Source organism: Mustelus asterias, chromosome 2 (genome assembly GCF_964213995.1).
Source record: "Mustelus asterias chromosome 2, sMusAst1.hap1.1, whole genome shotgun sequence".
NCBI lineage: Eukaryota > Metazoa > Chordata > Chondrichthyes > Carcharhiniformes > Triakidae > Mustelus > Mustelus asterias.
This window is the reverse complement of record NC_135802.1, coordinates 82,700,747-82,717,236: the sequence shown is the minus strand read 5'-3', so window position 1 is coordinate 82,717,236 and position 16,490 is coordinate 82,700,747.

Below are 16,490 nucleotides of genomic sequence, written 5' to 3'. Positions count from 1 at the left end.
AGAAGTCACAACATTTTAACCCAACAACTGAATCAACTACCAGTTGCCCCCACAATCAAAGAGAATTCTGTCTCATTCAAATATCTGCATTTTATTAATACTCAATGACTCAATAATAAGCTACATTTCAGATATCAACCACAAGGTACGATGCGACAATAGGAAGTAGAACAGAGAAGTACAGTAATTGCATTTCCTGATGTCACTTTGATGAATGTAGTATCTAGTAACTGCAAGTGGGTAATAAATACAATCCTGCAATCTGGTCCAAGACTTAATGCAAGGTGTCTTCCATTAAAAATATGTGGAGCAAATTGTTGTTTCAGCTTATGCAAGGGGCAGTCTCAATATGACTGTTCACTCTTGAAATCATGCTTTCTGTGTCAAAAATTTCACACTTATGTAAAGTTAATTGTTTTTACATGAAGATGTTCAGCATCATATGAGCGGCTCGGTGGCACAGCGGTTAGCACTGCTGCCTCACAGCATTAGGGACTCAGGTTCAATTCCGGCCTTGGGTGACTGTGTGGAGTTTGCACATTCTCCCCGTGTCTGTGTGGGTTTCCTCTGGGTGCTCCAGTTTCCTCCCATACTCCAAAGATGTGCAGGATTGGTCATGCTAAATTTCCCAGGATGTCCCAGGATGCGTAGGTTAGGAGATTGATGGGGTGAGTGCATGGGTTGGGGGATGTGGGGGGTGGGATGCCCTGTCAGGGGTTAGTGTGGTTGCAATGGGTCAAGTGGTCACCTTGGAGCTCTGGAGGAATACAGAGAGAGTAGGAAAGAACTCAAACGGGGAGTTAGAAGGGCAAAAAGAGGTCACGAGATGTTCTTGGCAGGCAGGATTAAGGAGAATCCTAAGGCATTCTATTCATACGTTAGGAACAAAAGAGTTGTCAGGGAGAAAATCTGTCCTCTCAGGGACAAAGGAGGGGAATTATGCTCAGAACCCAAGGGAATAGGGGAGATCCTAAATGAATACTTTGCATCGGTATTCACGAAGGAGAGGGGCGTGTTAACCGGGAGTGTCTCGGAGGGAGGTGTTGACCCGTTAGAGAAAATCTCCATTACAAGAGAGGAAGTGTTAGGTTTTTTAGGGAACATTAAAACTGACAAAGCCCCAGGGCCTGATGGCATCTATCTTCGACTGCTCAGGGAGACGAGAGATGAAATTGCTGGGCCTCTGACGGAAATCTTTGTCGCTTCTTTGGGCACGGGTGAGGTCCCTGAGGATTGGAGGATAGCGAATGTGGTCCCATTGTTTAAGAAGGGTAGCAGGGATAACCCAGGAAATTATAGGCCGGTGAGCTTGACATCCGTGATAGGGAAGTTGTTGGAGAGGATTCTTAGAGACAGGATGTATGTGCATTTAGAACGGAACAATCTCATTAGTGACAGACAGCATGGTTTTGTAAGAGGGAGGTCGTGCCTTACAAATTTGGTGGAGTTTTTTGAGGAAGTGACAAAAACGGTTGATGAAGGAAGGGCCGTGGATGTCGTCTATATGGATTTCAGTAAGGCATTTGACAAAGTCCCACATGGCAGGTTGGTTAAGAAGGTTAAGGCTCATGGGATACAAGGAGAAGTGGCTAGATGGGTGGAGAACTGGCTTGGCCATAGGAGACAGAGGGTAGTGGTCGAAGGGTCTTTTTCCGGCTGGAGGTCTGTGACCAGTGGTGTTCCGCAGGGCTCTGTACTGGGACCTCTGCTATTTGTGATATATATAAATGATTTGGAAGAAGGTGTAACTGGTGTAATCAGCAAGTTTGCGGATGACACGAAGATGGCTGGACTTGCGGATAGCGAAGAGCATTGTCGGGCAATACAGCAGGATATAGATAGGCTGGAAAATTGGGCGGAGAGGTGGCAGATGGAGTTTAATCCGGATAAATGCGAAGTGATGCATTTTGGAAGAAATAATGTAGGGAGGAGTTATACAATAAATGGCAGAGTCATCAGGAATATAGAAACACAGAGGGACCTAGGTGTGCAAGTCCACAAATCCTTGAAGGTGGCAACACAGGTGGAGAAGGTGATGAAGAAGGCATATGGTATGCTTGCCTTTATAGGACGGGGTATAGAGTATAAAAGCTGGAGCCTGATGATGCAGCTGTATAGAACGCTGGTTAGGCCACATTTGGAGTACTGCGTCCAGTTCTGGTCGCCACACTACCAGAAGGACGTGGAGGCGTTAGAGAGAGTGCAGAGAAGGTTTACCAGGATGTTGCCTGGTATGGAGGGTCTTAGCTATGAGGAGAGATTGGGTAAACTGGGCTTGTTCTCCCTGGAAAGACGGAGAATGAGGGGAGATCTAATAGAGGTGTACAAGCTTATGAAGGGTATAGATAGGGTGAACAGTGGGAAGCTTTTTCCCAGGTCAGAGGTGACGTTCACGAGGGGTCACGGGCTCAAGGTGAGAGGGGCGAAGTATAACTCAGACATCAGAGGGATGTTTTTTACACAGAGGGTGGTGGGGGCCTGGAATGCGCTGCCAAGTAGGGTGGTGGAGGCAGGCACGCTGACATCGTTTAAGACTTACCTGGATAGTCACATGAGCAGCCTGGGAATGGAGGGATACAAACGATTGGTCAAGTTGGACCTAGGAGCGGCACAGGCTTGGAGGGCCGAAGGGCCTGTTTCCTGTGCTGTACTGTTCTTTGTTCTTCTGCACTGTAGGGATTCTATGATTAACTCACCAAGAACAACCTTGGGCATTTCAAATGCAGAAACAGCCTCTTCTTTGGACTATCAGGGTACATGGCAGCCAAATTCTCTCACTCATGTACCATCATTTTTACTGAGCTTCTGGGTTTTAATGCCTCTTCTGCTAATGTTCCTCCCATTCCCACAGTGATATTCCTCATGCTCAAACAATGGCATTCCTAAGATTCCCAGAGTGATATACCTTACACTGTCACAGTGACATTCCTCCCATTCCCACAGTGACATTCCTCCCATTCCCACAGTGACATTCCTCTCATTCTCACAGTGACATGCCTCCCATTCCCACAGTGATATTCCTCCCATTCCCACAGTGACATTCCTCGCATTCCCACAGTGACATTCCTCCCATTCCCACAGTGACATTCCTCCCATTCCCACATTGATATTCCTCCCATTCCCACAGTGAAATTCCTCCTTTTCACGGAGTGATTTTCCTCACATTCGCAGAGTAACATATCTCCCATTCCCACAGTGATATTCCTCCCATTCCCACAGTGACATTCCTCCCATTCCCACAGTAACATTCCTCCCATTCCCACAGTGACATTCCTCCCATTCCCACATTGATATTCCTCCCATTCCCGCAGTGATATTCCTCCCCTTCCCGCAGTGACATTCCTGCCATCCCCACAGTGACATTCCTCCCATTCCCACATTGATATTCCTCCCATTCCCACATTGATATTCCTCCCATTCCCGCAGTGAGAGTCCTCCCATTCCCACAGAGACATTCCTCCCATTCCCACAGTGACATTCCCCCCATTCCCGCAGTGACATCCCTTCAGCTCAGTAACATGCTTCCCATTCCCACAGTAACATTCCTCCCAATCCCGCAGTCACATTCCTCCCATTCCCACAGTGACATTCCTCCCATTCCCACAGTAACATCCCTCCCATACCCGGCAGTAACATTCCTCCCATTCCCACAGTGACATTCCCCCCATTCCCGCAGTGACATCCCTTAAGCTCAGTAACATTCCACCCATTCCCATAGTAACATTCCTCCCATTTCCACAGTGACATTCTTCCCATTCCCACAGTGACATTCCTCCCAATCCCACAGTCACATTCCTCCCATTCCCACAGTAACATTCCTCCCATTCCCACAGTGACATTCCTCCCAATCCCACAGTCACATTCCTCCCATTCCCACAGTAACATTCCTCCCATTCCCATTGTGACATTCCTCCCATTCCCACAGTCACATTCCTTAAACTCAGTGACAGTCCTCCCCTTCCCACAGTGATATTCCTCCCATTCCCACAGTCATATTCCTCCCATTCCCGCAGTGATATTCCTCCCATTCCCACAGTAACATTCTTCCCATTCCCACAGTGACATTCCTCCGAGTCCCGCAGTAACATTCCTCCCATTCCCACAGTGACATTCCTCCCATTCCCACAGTGGCATTCCTCCCATTCCCATGGTGACATTCCTCCCATTGCCACAGTAACATTCTTCCCATTCCCACAGTGACACTCCTCCCAATCCCACAGTGACATTCCTCCCATTCAAACAGTGACATTCCTCCCATCCCCACAGTGACAGTCCTCCCATTCCCACAGTAACATTCCTCCCATTCCCACAGTGACACTCCTCCCATTCCCACAGTGACATTCCCCCCATTCCCACAGTGACACTCCTCCCATTCCCACAGTGACATTCCTCCCATTCCCAGAGTGACATTCCTACCATTCCCACGGTGACATTCCTCCCATTCCCACAGTGACATTCCTCCTTTTCACGGAGTGATTGATGCGCTATCAATAAGGCGAAAGACTACCTGTGTGCCAATATAAGTGTAGGCTTTTCTTCACAACAGAATCAGGAGCAGATCCCAACAAATAACCAACCTGGACTGAACAAGGGAGAGGAGACAGCCACCTTTATACTAGGTGCCGAGGGGAGGAACCAAACTGGAAGGGGATGTGTCCAGGTATGACAAGCACACACAACGATGGTCCATATAGGACAAAGGCACAACTGAGGTCCACCACATTCACCCCTTCCTTTTAAAAAAACAACACGGGGGTGAAGCGGAAACAATATTACAAGTTCAGACGAACCGGTGGCTTGATCCACCGTCCCGAGCGTCGTAGTGCAGGTCGCAGAGTCGTCCGAGCAGGGAGCGACGTCGGCCCAGGCTCCGTACAGTGAGCGTCGAGAGAAGGCGCCAGATGGTGTGAAGCGGACCGATCCGTCATCCCGTCCAGTCGTCAGGTACTGCGTGGCGACGGCTCCGGCGACTCAAGCGAGCTGTACATAGGGGCGAGAGGAGTGAGAAGTGGCCCTGGTGGCGTATGGGGAACAGTGGGAACCGGAGCTGGGGGGTGGGGGGCTGCAACAGGCTCTGGGCACACTACATTGGAGACAGGGACTGAGGGAGGAAGAGGCGTAGCAGTCTCCAAATGGACGACACCAGGGACCGTGGGGCGGAAGGACGTGGTGACCTCAGGGGCACCCGCGGGTGCCAAGTCACGGACAGAAACCGTGTCCTCCCGCCCATCAGGGTACGCTACGTAAGCATATTGGGGATTAGCGTGGAGCAATTGGACCTCCTCAACCAAGGGATCTGCCTTATGGGTCCGGACATGCTTCCGAAGCAGGACGGGTCCCAGGGACATCAGCCAATCCGGGAGCGAAGTACCCGAGGAGGACTTCCTGGGGAACGAAAACATCCGCTCGTGAGGGGTCATATTGGTCGCTGTGCACAAGAGTGACCTAATGGAATGTAATGCGTCCAGAAGGACGTCTTGCCAACGGCTGACTGGAAGGCCCCTAGACCGTAACGCTAATAGAACGGCCTTCCAGACGGTTGCGTTCTCCCGCTCTACTTGACCATTACCCCTGGGGTTATAGCTAGTGGTGCGGCTGGAGGCAACGCCTTTGGCGAGCAGGTACTGCTTCAGCTCGTCACTCATGAAAGAGGACCCACGATCGCTATGGACATAGGCTGGGAAGCCGAACAGGGTGAAGAGCTTGTTCAGGGTCCGAATCACTGTAGCCGTGGTCATGTCCGAGCAGGAGAAGGCAAAAGGGAAACGTGAGTATTCGTCAATGATAGTCAGGAAATAAACATTGCGGTTAGAGGAGGGGAGGGGGCCTTTAAAATCAATGCTAAGGCGCTCAAACGCGCGAGTGGCCTTTACAAGGTGCGCCCTACCTGGCCGATAGAACTGCGGTTTGCACTCAGCGCAGACCCTGCATTGCCTGGTAATCGTCCGGACTTCCTCAAGGGAGAAGGGCAGGTTACGGGACTTGACAAAATGGAAAAATCTGGTGACACCCGGGTGACAGAGATCGCTATGGAGGGACTATAGCTGGTTGAGTTGGGCGCTGGCACATGATCCCCGGGACAGGGCGTCTGGGGGCTCATTGAGCTTGCCTGGCCGATACATGATGTCATATCTGTAGGTGGAGAGCTCAATCCTCCACCGCAAGATCTTGTCATTCTTAATCTTGCCCTTTTGCCTGGTGTTAAACAGGAAGGCAACTGACCGCTGGTCCGTAATTAAGGTGAATCGTTGGCCTGCGAGATAATGGCGCCAGTGCCAGACGGCTTCCACGATGGCCTGGGCCTCCTTCTCGACCGAGGAGTGTCGAATCTCAGGGCCTTGTAAGGTCCGGGAAAAGAAGGCCACCGGACGGCCCCTCTGGTTAAGGGTGGCAGCTAGGGCAAAGTCAGACGCATCACTTTCCACTTGGAATGGGATGGATTCGTCCACAGCGTGCATCGCGGCCTTTGCGATGTCCGCTTTGATGTCGTCGAATGCCCGATGGGCCTCCTCCGCCAGGGGAAAAGAGGTCGATTTTAGGAGCGGACGGGCTTTATCTGCGTAACGGGGAACCCACTGGGCATAATAGGAGAAGAAGCCCAGGCATCTCCTCAGTGCTTTGAGGGTAGTAGGGAGGGGAAGCTGCATAAGGGGACGCATACGGGCTGGGTCGGGGCCAAGGACACCATTTTCTATCACGTACCCAAGGATGGCGAGGCGGCGTGTCCGAAAAACACACTTCGCCTCATTATATGTGAGGTTCAGGAGAGTGGCCGTACGAAGGAATTTTTGTAGGTTGGCATCATGGTCCTACAGGTCATGGCCGCAGATGGTGACGTTATCCAGATACGGGAAAGTGGCCCGTAGCCCGTGCTGGTCTACCATTTGATCCATGGCCCGCTGGAAGACTGAGACCCCATTGGTGACACCAAAAGGGACTCGGAGGAACTGGTAGAGGCAGCCATCCGCCTCAAAGGCAGTATATGGGCGATCCTCCGAGCGGATAGGGAGCTGGTGGTAAGCCGAGTTCAAATCGATCGTCGAGAAAACCCTATAGTGCGCGATGCGGTTGACTATGTCCGCGATACGGGGAAGAGGATACGCATCTAGTTGAGTATACCTATTTATGGTCTGGCTGTAGTCAATCACCATGCGGTGTTTCTCCCCCGATTTAACTACGACCACTTGCGCCCTCCAGGGGCTGGTACTGGCCTGGATAATCCCTTCCCGGAGCAACCGTTGTACCTCGGACCGAATGAAGGCCCGGTCATCCGCACTATAGCGCCTACTTTTGGTGGCTATAGGCCTACAATCCGGGGTGAGATTATCGAATAACGGGGAGGGGGGGGGGTGATCTTGAGGGTCAAGAGACTGCAGGTGGTGCGCGAGGGGCGCTGCCGTGACGGCGCCTTGCAGACGGAAAGCGGGGGATAAGGGCCATCATACTGCAGGGTGACGCTCCTATGCTGGCTGAGGAAATCTAACCCCAGCAGTACAGTTGCGCAGAGTCGCGGCAGCACAAGGAGCCGAAAATGCTCGTAGGCTGTGCCCTGTACCGTCAGCGTCACCGAGCAGCACCCGAGGACCTCCACCGAGTGGGAATTCGAGGCCATGGAGATGGTCTGGCTCCAGGGTCGCACAGGAAGGGCATATTGACGCACTGTGCGAGGGTGTATAAAACTTTCTGTGCTCCCACAGTCAAACAGGCAGTTTTCTGCATGACCATTTACCTTGATCTCCATTATGGACTTGGAGAGTTGATGTGGCTGTGACTGGTCCAAGCAAATCGATGCCACCGTTGAATTAAAGAAGAATCCATCTGCGTCGCCGTCTGATGACGTCACGGATGAAGCTTCCTGCTCAGCTCGCCTTGATGCCAGTCTCCAAGATGGCGACTCTCGAGCTTCCAGTGACCGCATCAAAGATGGCAATTCCCGCACTTCCGGTGACCGCATCAAAGATGGCGATTCGCGCGCAGCCGCCGCCTGCATTAAAGATGGCTGCGCCCTCGGAGCACACATAGCTCCACGAGGCTTCGGAAGCGGCTTTGCTCGGCAGACTTTAACGAAGTGGCCTAGCTTACCGCATCCGGAGCAAATCACGTCCTTCGCCGGGCAGTGACGCCAAAGGTGCTTGGGTAGGCCACAAAAGTAACATTTGGGCCCCGCCAGAACAGCCGTCGCGGTGGAGCCGTCGGTGGAACAGGATGCAAGGTAAGACCCGAGGTTATGGGAGGCCGCTTCTAGCGTTTCAGCCATCGTGGCTGTTCTTCGGAGATCTAGGTCATCTTGTTCCAGCAGGTGCTGCCGGATGTATGTAGACTCAATGCCCGCAACGTAGGCGTCGCGGATCAGGTCCTCCGTGTTCTGAGCTGCTGTAACAGCCTTACAGTCACAAGCTCGAGCTAGGATCCGCAGGGCGCGCAGAAATTGGGCGCACGATTCTCCTGGCTGCTGCTTGCGGGTAGTTAGGAGATGTCTGGCGTAAACCACATTAGGGCTCTTTCAGAACTGCCCTTTTAGGAGTTCGATAGCGTCCGCGTAAGTAGCAGCATCCCGGAAGATTCCATAGACAGCTTCGCTTACCCGGGCGCGGAGCACGTGGAGTTTAGCAGCGTCGGTGTCGATGGCCGCAGCGGTGTCGACGAATGCTTTGAAGCAGTCCAACCAATGATCAAATTTATCAGAGGCTCCAACCCCTTGAGGGTCTAATGCTAACTTGTCGGGTTTTAGAAACTGCTCCATACTGGTAACTGTTGTGAATAAAATTGACGCGCTAACAATAAGGCGAAAGACTACCGATATGCCAATATAAGTGTAGGCTTTTATTCACAACAGAATCAGGAGCAGATCCCAACAAATAACCAACCTGGACTGAACAAAGGGGAGGAGACAGCCACCTTTATACTAGGTGCCGAGGGGAGGAACCAAACTGGAAGGGGATGTGTCCAGGTATGACAAGCACACACAACGGTGGTCCATATAGGGCAAAGGCACAACTGAGGTCCACCATAGTGATTTTCCTCACATTCGCAGAGTAACATATCTCCCATTCCCATAGTGACATTCCTCCATTCCCACAGTGACACTCCTCCCATTCCCAGCGTGATTTTCCTCGAATACCCGCAGTAACATTCCTCCCATTCCCACAGTGACATTCCCCCCATTCCCGCAGTGACATCCCTTAAGCTCAGTAACATTCCTCCCATTCCCACAGTAACATTCCTCCCATTCCCACAGTGACATTCTTCCCATTCCCACAGTGACATTCCTCCCATTCCCACATTGATATTCCTCCCATTCCCACAGTGATATTCCTCCCATCCCCACAGTGACATTCCTTGTGCACAGTGACACTCCTCCCATTCCCACAGTGACATTCCTCCCAATCCCGCAGTGACATTCCTCCCATTCCCACAGTCATATTCCTCCCCTTCCCACAGTGACATTCCTCCCATTCCCACAGTAACATTTCTCCCATTCCCACAGTAACATTTCTCCCATTCCCACAGTGACATTTCTCCCATTCCCACAGTGACATTTCTCCCATTCCCACAGTGACATTCCTCCCATTCCCACAGTCATATTCCTCCCATTCCCACAGTGATATTCCTCCACTTCCCGCAGTGATATTCCTCCCGTCCCCACAGTGACATTCCTCCCATTCCCATAGTGACATTCCTTAAGCTCAGTGACAGTCCTCCCATTCCCACAGTGACATTCCTCCCAATCCCACAGTGACATTCCTCCCAATCCCACAGTGACATTCCTCCCATTCCCACAGTAACATTCCTCCCATTCTCACAGTGACATTCCTCCCATTCCCACAGTGACATTCCTCCCCTTCCCACAGTGATATTCCTCCCAATCCCACAGTGACATTCCTCCCATTCCCACAGTGATATTCCTCCCCTTCCCACAGTGACATTCCTCCCATTCCCACAGTGATATTCCTCCCATTCCCACAGTGACATTCCTCCCATTCGCACAGTGACATTCCTCCCCTTCCCACAGTGACATTCCTCCCCTTCCCACAGTGACAATCCTCCCATTCCCACAGTAACATTCCTCCCATTCCCACAGTGATATTCCTCCCATTCCCACAGTGATATTCCTCCCATTCCCACAGTGGCATTCCTCCCATTCCCTCAGTGATATTCCTCCCCTTCCCACGGTGACATTCCTCCCCTTCCCACAGTGGCAGTCCTCACATTCCCACAGTAACATTCCTCCCATTCCCACGGTGATATTCCTCATAGTCCTCCATTGAGACTCCTTACAACCCCATTCTTCAAATTCTCACCGAGACATTCCTCACACCCCACCCCCCTCCCCTGACCTCTGTGACATTCCTCACAGACTCCTATGAGATGAAGAAAGGGCATTTTTCATTCTGTGTTTTCAGTTAATTGTGTTTTTTGGCCGAAGGATGAAGCTCTAGCTGGAGACAAGGGGAGCACTCTAAGAAGACTCATCAATGGTCTCTCACAGGCAATGCCCTGGAATTGACACTTTTTAACATTTATGCAATTGGCTTGGCCACCACATTTTCACAAAAATGGATTTACACTGACAATATTGCCTTAATAACTCCAATAAAATCTTTCCAGGATATGGAAGCCACGCTAAACCTGACCTGTCAAAAATTGCTGAATATTTCTATAAGTGGAGATTGTAATGAAACCCGGCCAAATTCATTGTCGCTCCATTCTATCCTGAAAGTCACAAGGGACACAACACATTTAATATCATCCGTGGAGAAAAAGTACAGCATGATCTGACTCTCACCTATCTAGTAGTGACCTTTTCCCACTCCCTAATTTACCATCGCTGACTGCCAAGAAGACCAGGACATGAGTGAACATCATGCACAAGTTCACCAGCACAAACTGTGCTGCAAAACCACCGTCCCTCATTCTTCTGCCATGGCTCTGGTCTTTCGACAGTGAGTACTATGCACCCATATAGACGTCAAGTCATCACACCAAACTCATTGACATACAACTTCAGTCAGTAATGGAGATAATCTCAGGATCTCTGGAGATCAACTCCAGTTTCATGGCTACCAGTCCTCTCAAAAAGTGCCCCTCCCTTCATTCAACAAGAATGCAACAACACGCAGCAAAATAACTCATATCAGCAGCAACTTGCACTTCCCTATTCACAGAGACCTTCAAAGACACCCTCAACTCACCATATGAATCTACAAAATCCCTTCTGGACTTGAAGCAAACATCTCCAATTCCATAACACTGGTGAAACATGGACCTCCAAAATAAACACATTTGCCTCCGATCCAACATTACAACAAGCTTTAATCTTCACCGGAGCATGTGGACTCAATAGAACATGGGCTGGACATGGCCAATGTACAAGAGGCACCTCAAGTCCTCTCTGGGCTGTGATCTCAGAAATGACACTTGCTCTCCAGCAGGGCATTAGGCTGGTTAGGAAACTCGATGTTAAAAATCTGATGCCAACTTTTGTTTCTAAAGGCATCTGAAAAGAAGAAGACTGTGCATTTAATATACTATCCAAAACATACACCATCCAGTCCCACACATTTATGGTTTTTTAGGGGGTTAGTACATTGCCCTTTCACTGTTATACCTGGTATAGACATCAAGGAACGTTGATGGAATGAAAGTCTTTTCTTTCCCTTGTCTATAAGGGTCCTGTGGGAAGTGAGTTTGGACATTCAATGACATGCAGAAAATCCACACCTAACTGGTACAAAGTTAGTAGTTCTCTCCAGCAGTGCCATGAAGATGGTTGTTTGGGGAAATAGAAATGTGACAGATCTGCAGAGTGCTCTTCTAAACAATGGACTGAGATGCAGCGGGGTAGAGTAAAGACAGTTGATTTTCCATCCAGACAGTGCTACACTTACTCTGAGAGAGCTTAATCTTGTCTAAAATCAAAAGTACAAAATAACAGCCCTCCTCATGATAAGCATCAAAAAATCCAACAAAGCATAAATATAACTTCCAGATGCAATGTGATGAAGGTTTATCTTTTTTTTGCAGTATTTGATAGTGATTTATAGCATTCTGACGGAAATTCATAATTTTACAAAGAAAATCAAAAGCGGCAAAAGTAATAACTTTATGGATAATATGGACCTAAAACAAATATGCATTCTCTCAATTTATTTTTGGTTGATGAAATATTGCTTAAAAGTTAGATTAGATTTGCACATTTCATCAATGCATCTGGCGAAACATTAAAAAGTCACTCACAGGTACAGAACAGATTGTACTTCAACAAAATTAATGAAGCTTAAAAAGTCAGCAGATAATGGCACACCTCCCACCATTGCAGCAATTTAATCTTTTCAGCACATGCAATACAGAACAGAATATTTCATTACCAGCAGAATCTAACTGTATTATTCATTTTAAGAAAATATTATTTGCTTTTCCTAAGCACAGTGTGAGCTGGATATTCAATATTAATTATATAAAGTGAATTAATATATAACCAGCCAAAAAAACTTGCTCCAATTCTTCAATCTCATTTCCCTGCACGGTGGTTAAACATGAATTCCACAAGTTAAAGTTGTGCTTTAGAGCAATGTCCTATTCAAAGCATTGTGCACACTCGCTTTCTCTTTCGTTACCACTACAATGCCATTTTTAAATTATTAGTAATTCTTATTTCAGATGCTAAATTCAAATACTGGCGTTATTAAATTCTATCATTATTGAGTAGGTAGTACATTTGCTCACAAGTCAGAAACATGTGAGTTCACGCGTATTCTGGACTTGGGATTAAAGGTTCAAGCTTTTGGCCCAGGCTAAAACTCCGTCCTCAGGTGAGCGACACTTGCAATTTTCCAATCAACAGCGTGCCTCCTTTCATTTAGTGTACCAGTCAGCATTCCAGGAAACAGCAGCCCTTTGCCCAAACTCAATCACCTTGCATGGGGAACTATTTTTGGATTAGACTGAGGTTCCATCCCCAACAAAACCATCTGGAGACTGAACAAAGACGTCAGGAACCAAGCCTGTTTGGTGGTCTTTCTATTTCACTATCCACTCTGTTCCTGGACAGGGGAGGAGAGATCAGCTGAAACATCTGATTCCCTTCCTTTCTGTCCCTGATCCATATAGTTTCCTTTTGGAAAGCTAGATGTGTGTTTCTAAAGCCCCCATTAGTATGTTGTCAATTTCAAATACTAGCTTTCGTGCTCACTTTCATGGGTTTAAACAAAGAGGATTACTTATTTTTACTGTCAACCGAAAAGGTCTGTGCTATATCAGTCACACACCACATACTCAAGAAAGATACAATTAAAGAAGATAGTGCACTTCTACAAATATTAAAACAAATATTTAACAATTCATTTGTCTTTGTGAATTCAGTTAAGAAGGAAACCTTCCACACTCTTGAATTATCATTCAGGTGAGGTCAGATTGCTAGAGATTGGAAATAATGATTACTTTAAAGAGAAAAATATTCTGCAAGTCATGAAGTCAAACATTTATTTCTCTGGTGTCAGGAGATCCAATTTCTTTACAGGAGAATATAGAGCTTTGGAATCAGGTTGAAAGACATTTAAAATACTTTTTAAGTCTCTTGGTTCATACAAGGATAGGTGGCGCAGCCTCTCTCTGTACCGATAATTAAAGCAAAATACTGTGGATGATGGAGATCTGAAATAAAAGCAGAAAGTGCTGGAACAACTCAGCAGGTCTGGCAACAGTTGTGGAGAGGGAAACAACTTTAATGCTTCAAGTCCAATATGACTCCTCTTCAGATCTGCAGCTCACTGCACCCATCGTCTTGTTGGTCTCATTCTGCATTTATTTTGCTATAAAAGTCACTGAGTGGCTGCCTCTCTGTGAAGAGAAAAAGCAGAGTTAATGCTTTAACTCTCTACAAAAATGTAAGGCCATGATATCGACACCTTATTGAAAGACAGTAGGATGTATGAAACCATTGCGGTAGGAAGGCAATACTTGCAACATTGGGTGTGGCTACAATGATTGATGAAGTGGCCAAGGTGCCCAAACAAAATAAATCCTGTGGATGATGCAGTCTCCTCTTACAGTCTGCTGTTCCAGGACCATTGCAGGGTGGGGTGCTTGAAAGGTCAGTGGGCATAACAGTGCAGGAAGTTTGGCTATATCAGTGTAGTTAAAGGCAATAATAATCAATGGTCAAATAAAAAGTGTGAGCAGTTTACTGGCAGCAGCAACAAGGAGTATGCCAGAAGTCAATGCAAGCACAGACACATTCATGAGGTTGGCAACAGAACAGACCAGGTGAAAGATGCCAAGAAGAAAGCTCTCCAACTTAAAAGTGAGCAGGCTTTCAGCACTGTAAATGTGGCACAACATGTGGGTGTGATCACACAGCCAGAGGCTTTTGCTACAATCTACATTATAGACCCAAACAAGAATGGCAAACACATGCTCAAAAACAAGATAAGACACTGGAGCTGGCGCCAACATTCTGTCATTCAATATCTTAAAAGACATGTATCTTGATTGATGGGAGTCAATGGTACAGCCTACGACAACTAGTTTGACAACTTCCATTGTATCCGTACACTGAGATTAAAATGTAGTTATGGCAAGAGACTTTGTGATTAGCGTACATTTTCTACCTGGTAAAAACAAATGATCTGACAGTATCAGGATTACCAGCCTGGAGGGAACGCAAAATTCTGACCACACATAGAACCAACAATGCAGCATTGGCAGAACTAAATGTTAAAAATGACCCGATTGGGTCAGTCCATGAACAACAGGATGTAGTTTTAATACTGACAAAAGTTTCCATTATTTTGCATTTCGGAGAAGATGCAATTCCATCAATTTACCCACCGAGTAAGTGCAATGTACATACACAGGACGAACTGAGGACTGAGTTAGAGGATGTGGAGTGAAATGGCATTATCTATTGTGTACGACAACACGGTGACTGGTGCAGTTCTGTTCTGAAGAAAGATGGTGCAATTTAGGTGTGCTTGGACCCCTGGTGTTTGATGCATATACTTAAGAGTTGCCAACATAAAATTCTTACATTAGAAGAATTTATCTCAAGACTTGCTGGAGCAAAGATTTTCTCCAAATTAGACATCATGAATAGTTATTGGTCTGTCCATTTATCAGAAGGATTGCAAGAATCAATCATGTTTAGAATGCCATTTTGTTTCCAGAAATTATCATTTAGCTTATCTATAAAGCAAGATTTATTCCAGCAACAGATGGCTAGAATCACCAAAAATATTCCAGATTATATATGTATAGCATGTGTTCATGGGAATAGTTAAAAGAGAAGGTCTTATTTTAATAGCAACAAGTGCAAAATCAATGTAGCCAACAATTGTTTTTGGTTTTGTCTATTCCAACACCGGGACGTGCCCTTATCTAGGCAAGTTAAAGTAGAAGATGTACAGCTCACGACCAAGAAGATTTGCAACAAAGTCTTGGGTCATTCAATCTCTTAGCATCCAATGTACCTGATGCGCGATTAAATCACTCGGGAGGCTAGATTGTACCCGGGAAATAAAGGCTTTTATTACTAACAAGAATGGAGCACACTATATACAATACAATCCCAGACTAAAGGGTCACCAGGCAGTGCAGTGACCTTTATACTTCCCCAGGTAGGCGGAGCCAACTGGAGTGTACCACAGAACAATATCAACAGGTAGAACAGCCCAACCCTAACCCAACAGTGATAACAGTAACATATCTACAAACACCCATAGTGCTGACCATCCATGGCTCAGCACTCATAGTGGTAACCAACTATGGTTCACCACAGTACCCAAATTTACCAAGACAGCATCATCATTGAAAGAATTGCTGGGAAAATTGTAATAACACCACGGAGGCGAAAGTCCCGTCACCAAATTACTTTATTTACACCATACATCTGTACACAGCCAGCTCTCCAGTTGCTCCCCGCTGAATGCAGGCTGGGAGTCTGACACACCTGCTTTAAATAGGGAGCATGAGGCTCCTTGATTTAAACATCAACTAGGACTCATCAAGCAGTTCATACTCTAGCAAGCCAACTTCATTAGCCTGGCTGAAGTCATCACAAAAATATCGAACAAAAATTGCTGAAAAAATTCAGCAGGTCCAACAGTGTCTGTGAAGAAGAAATAGAGTTAGTATTTTGAGTCCAATATGGCTCTACTTCGGAACTGTCACCATTCAGAAGAGTTAGCATTCGTCAATGTGTGATTGGTGAGTTTGAAGAATCCAACAACACAACAGTGGCAATGAATATTTAATGCCTGATTCCCTCCAGCCTGACCTGAAAGATAATTGCAATCGGAGCTCACTGATGTTCTCTATAGAATTAGTGCTTTCATTCTTTCTTGGGCAGATATGAACACGCAGAGTAAATACACAGCTTTTCTAGGATTGCAGGTTTCCCTATGGTTCAGTTTGCCATTGCTTACGCACAACCGTGCTGTATACCAGAACTGAAAGAGATGACATTCCCTCAGTGTCCAATAGCTTTGTGACCA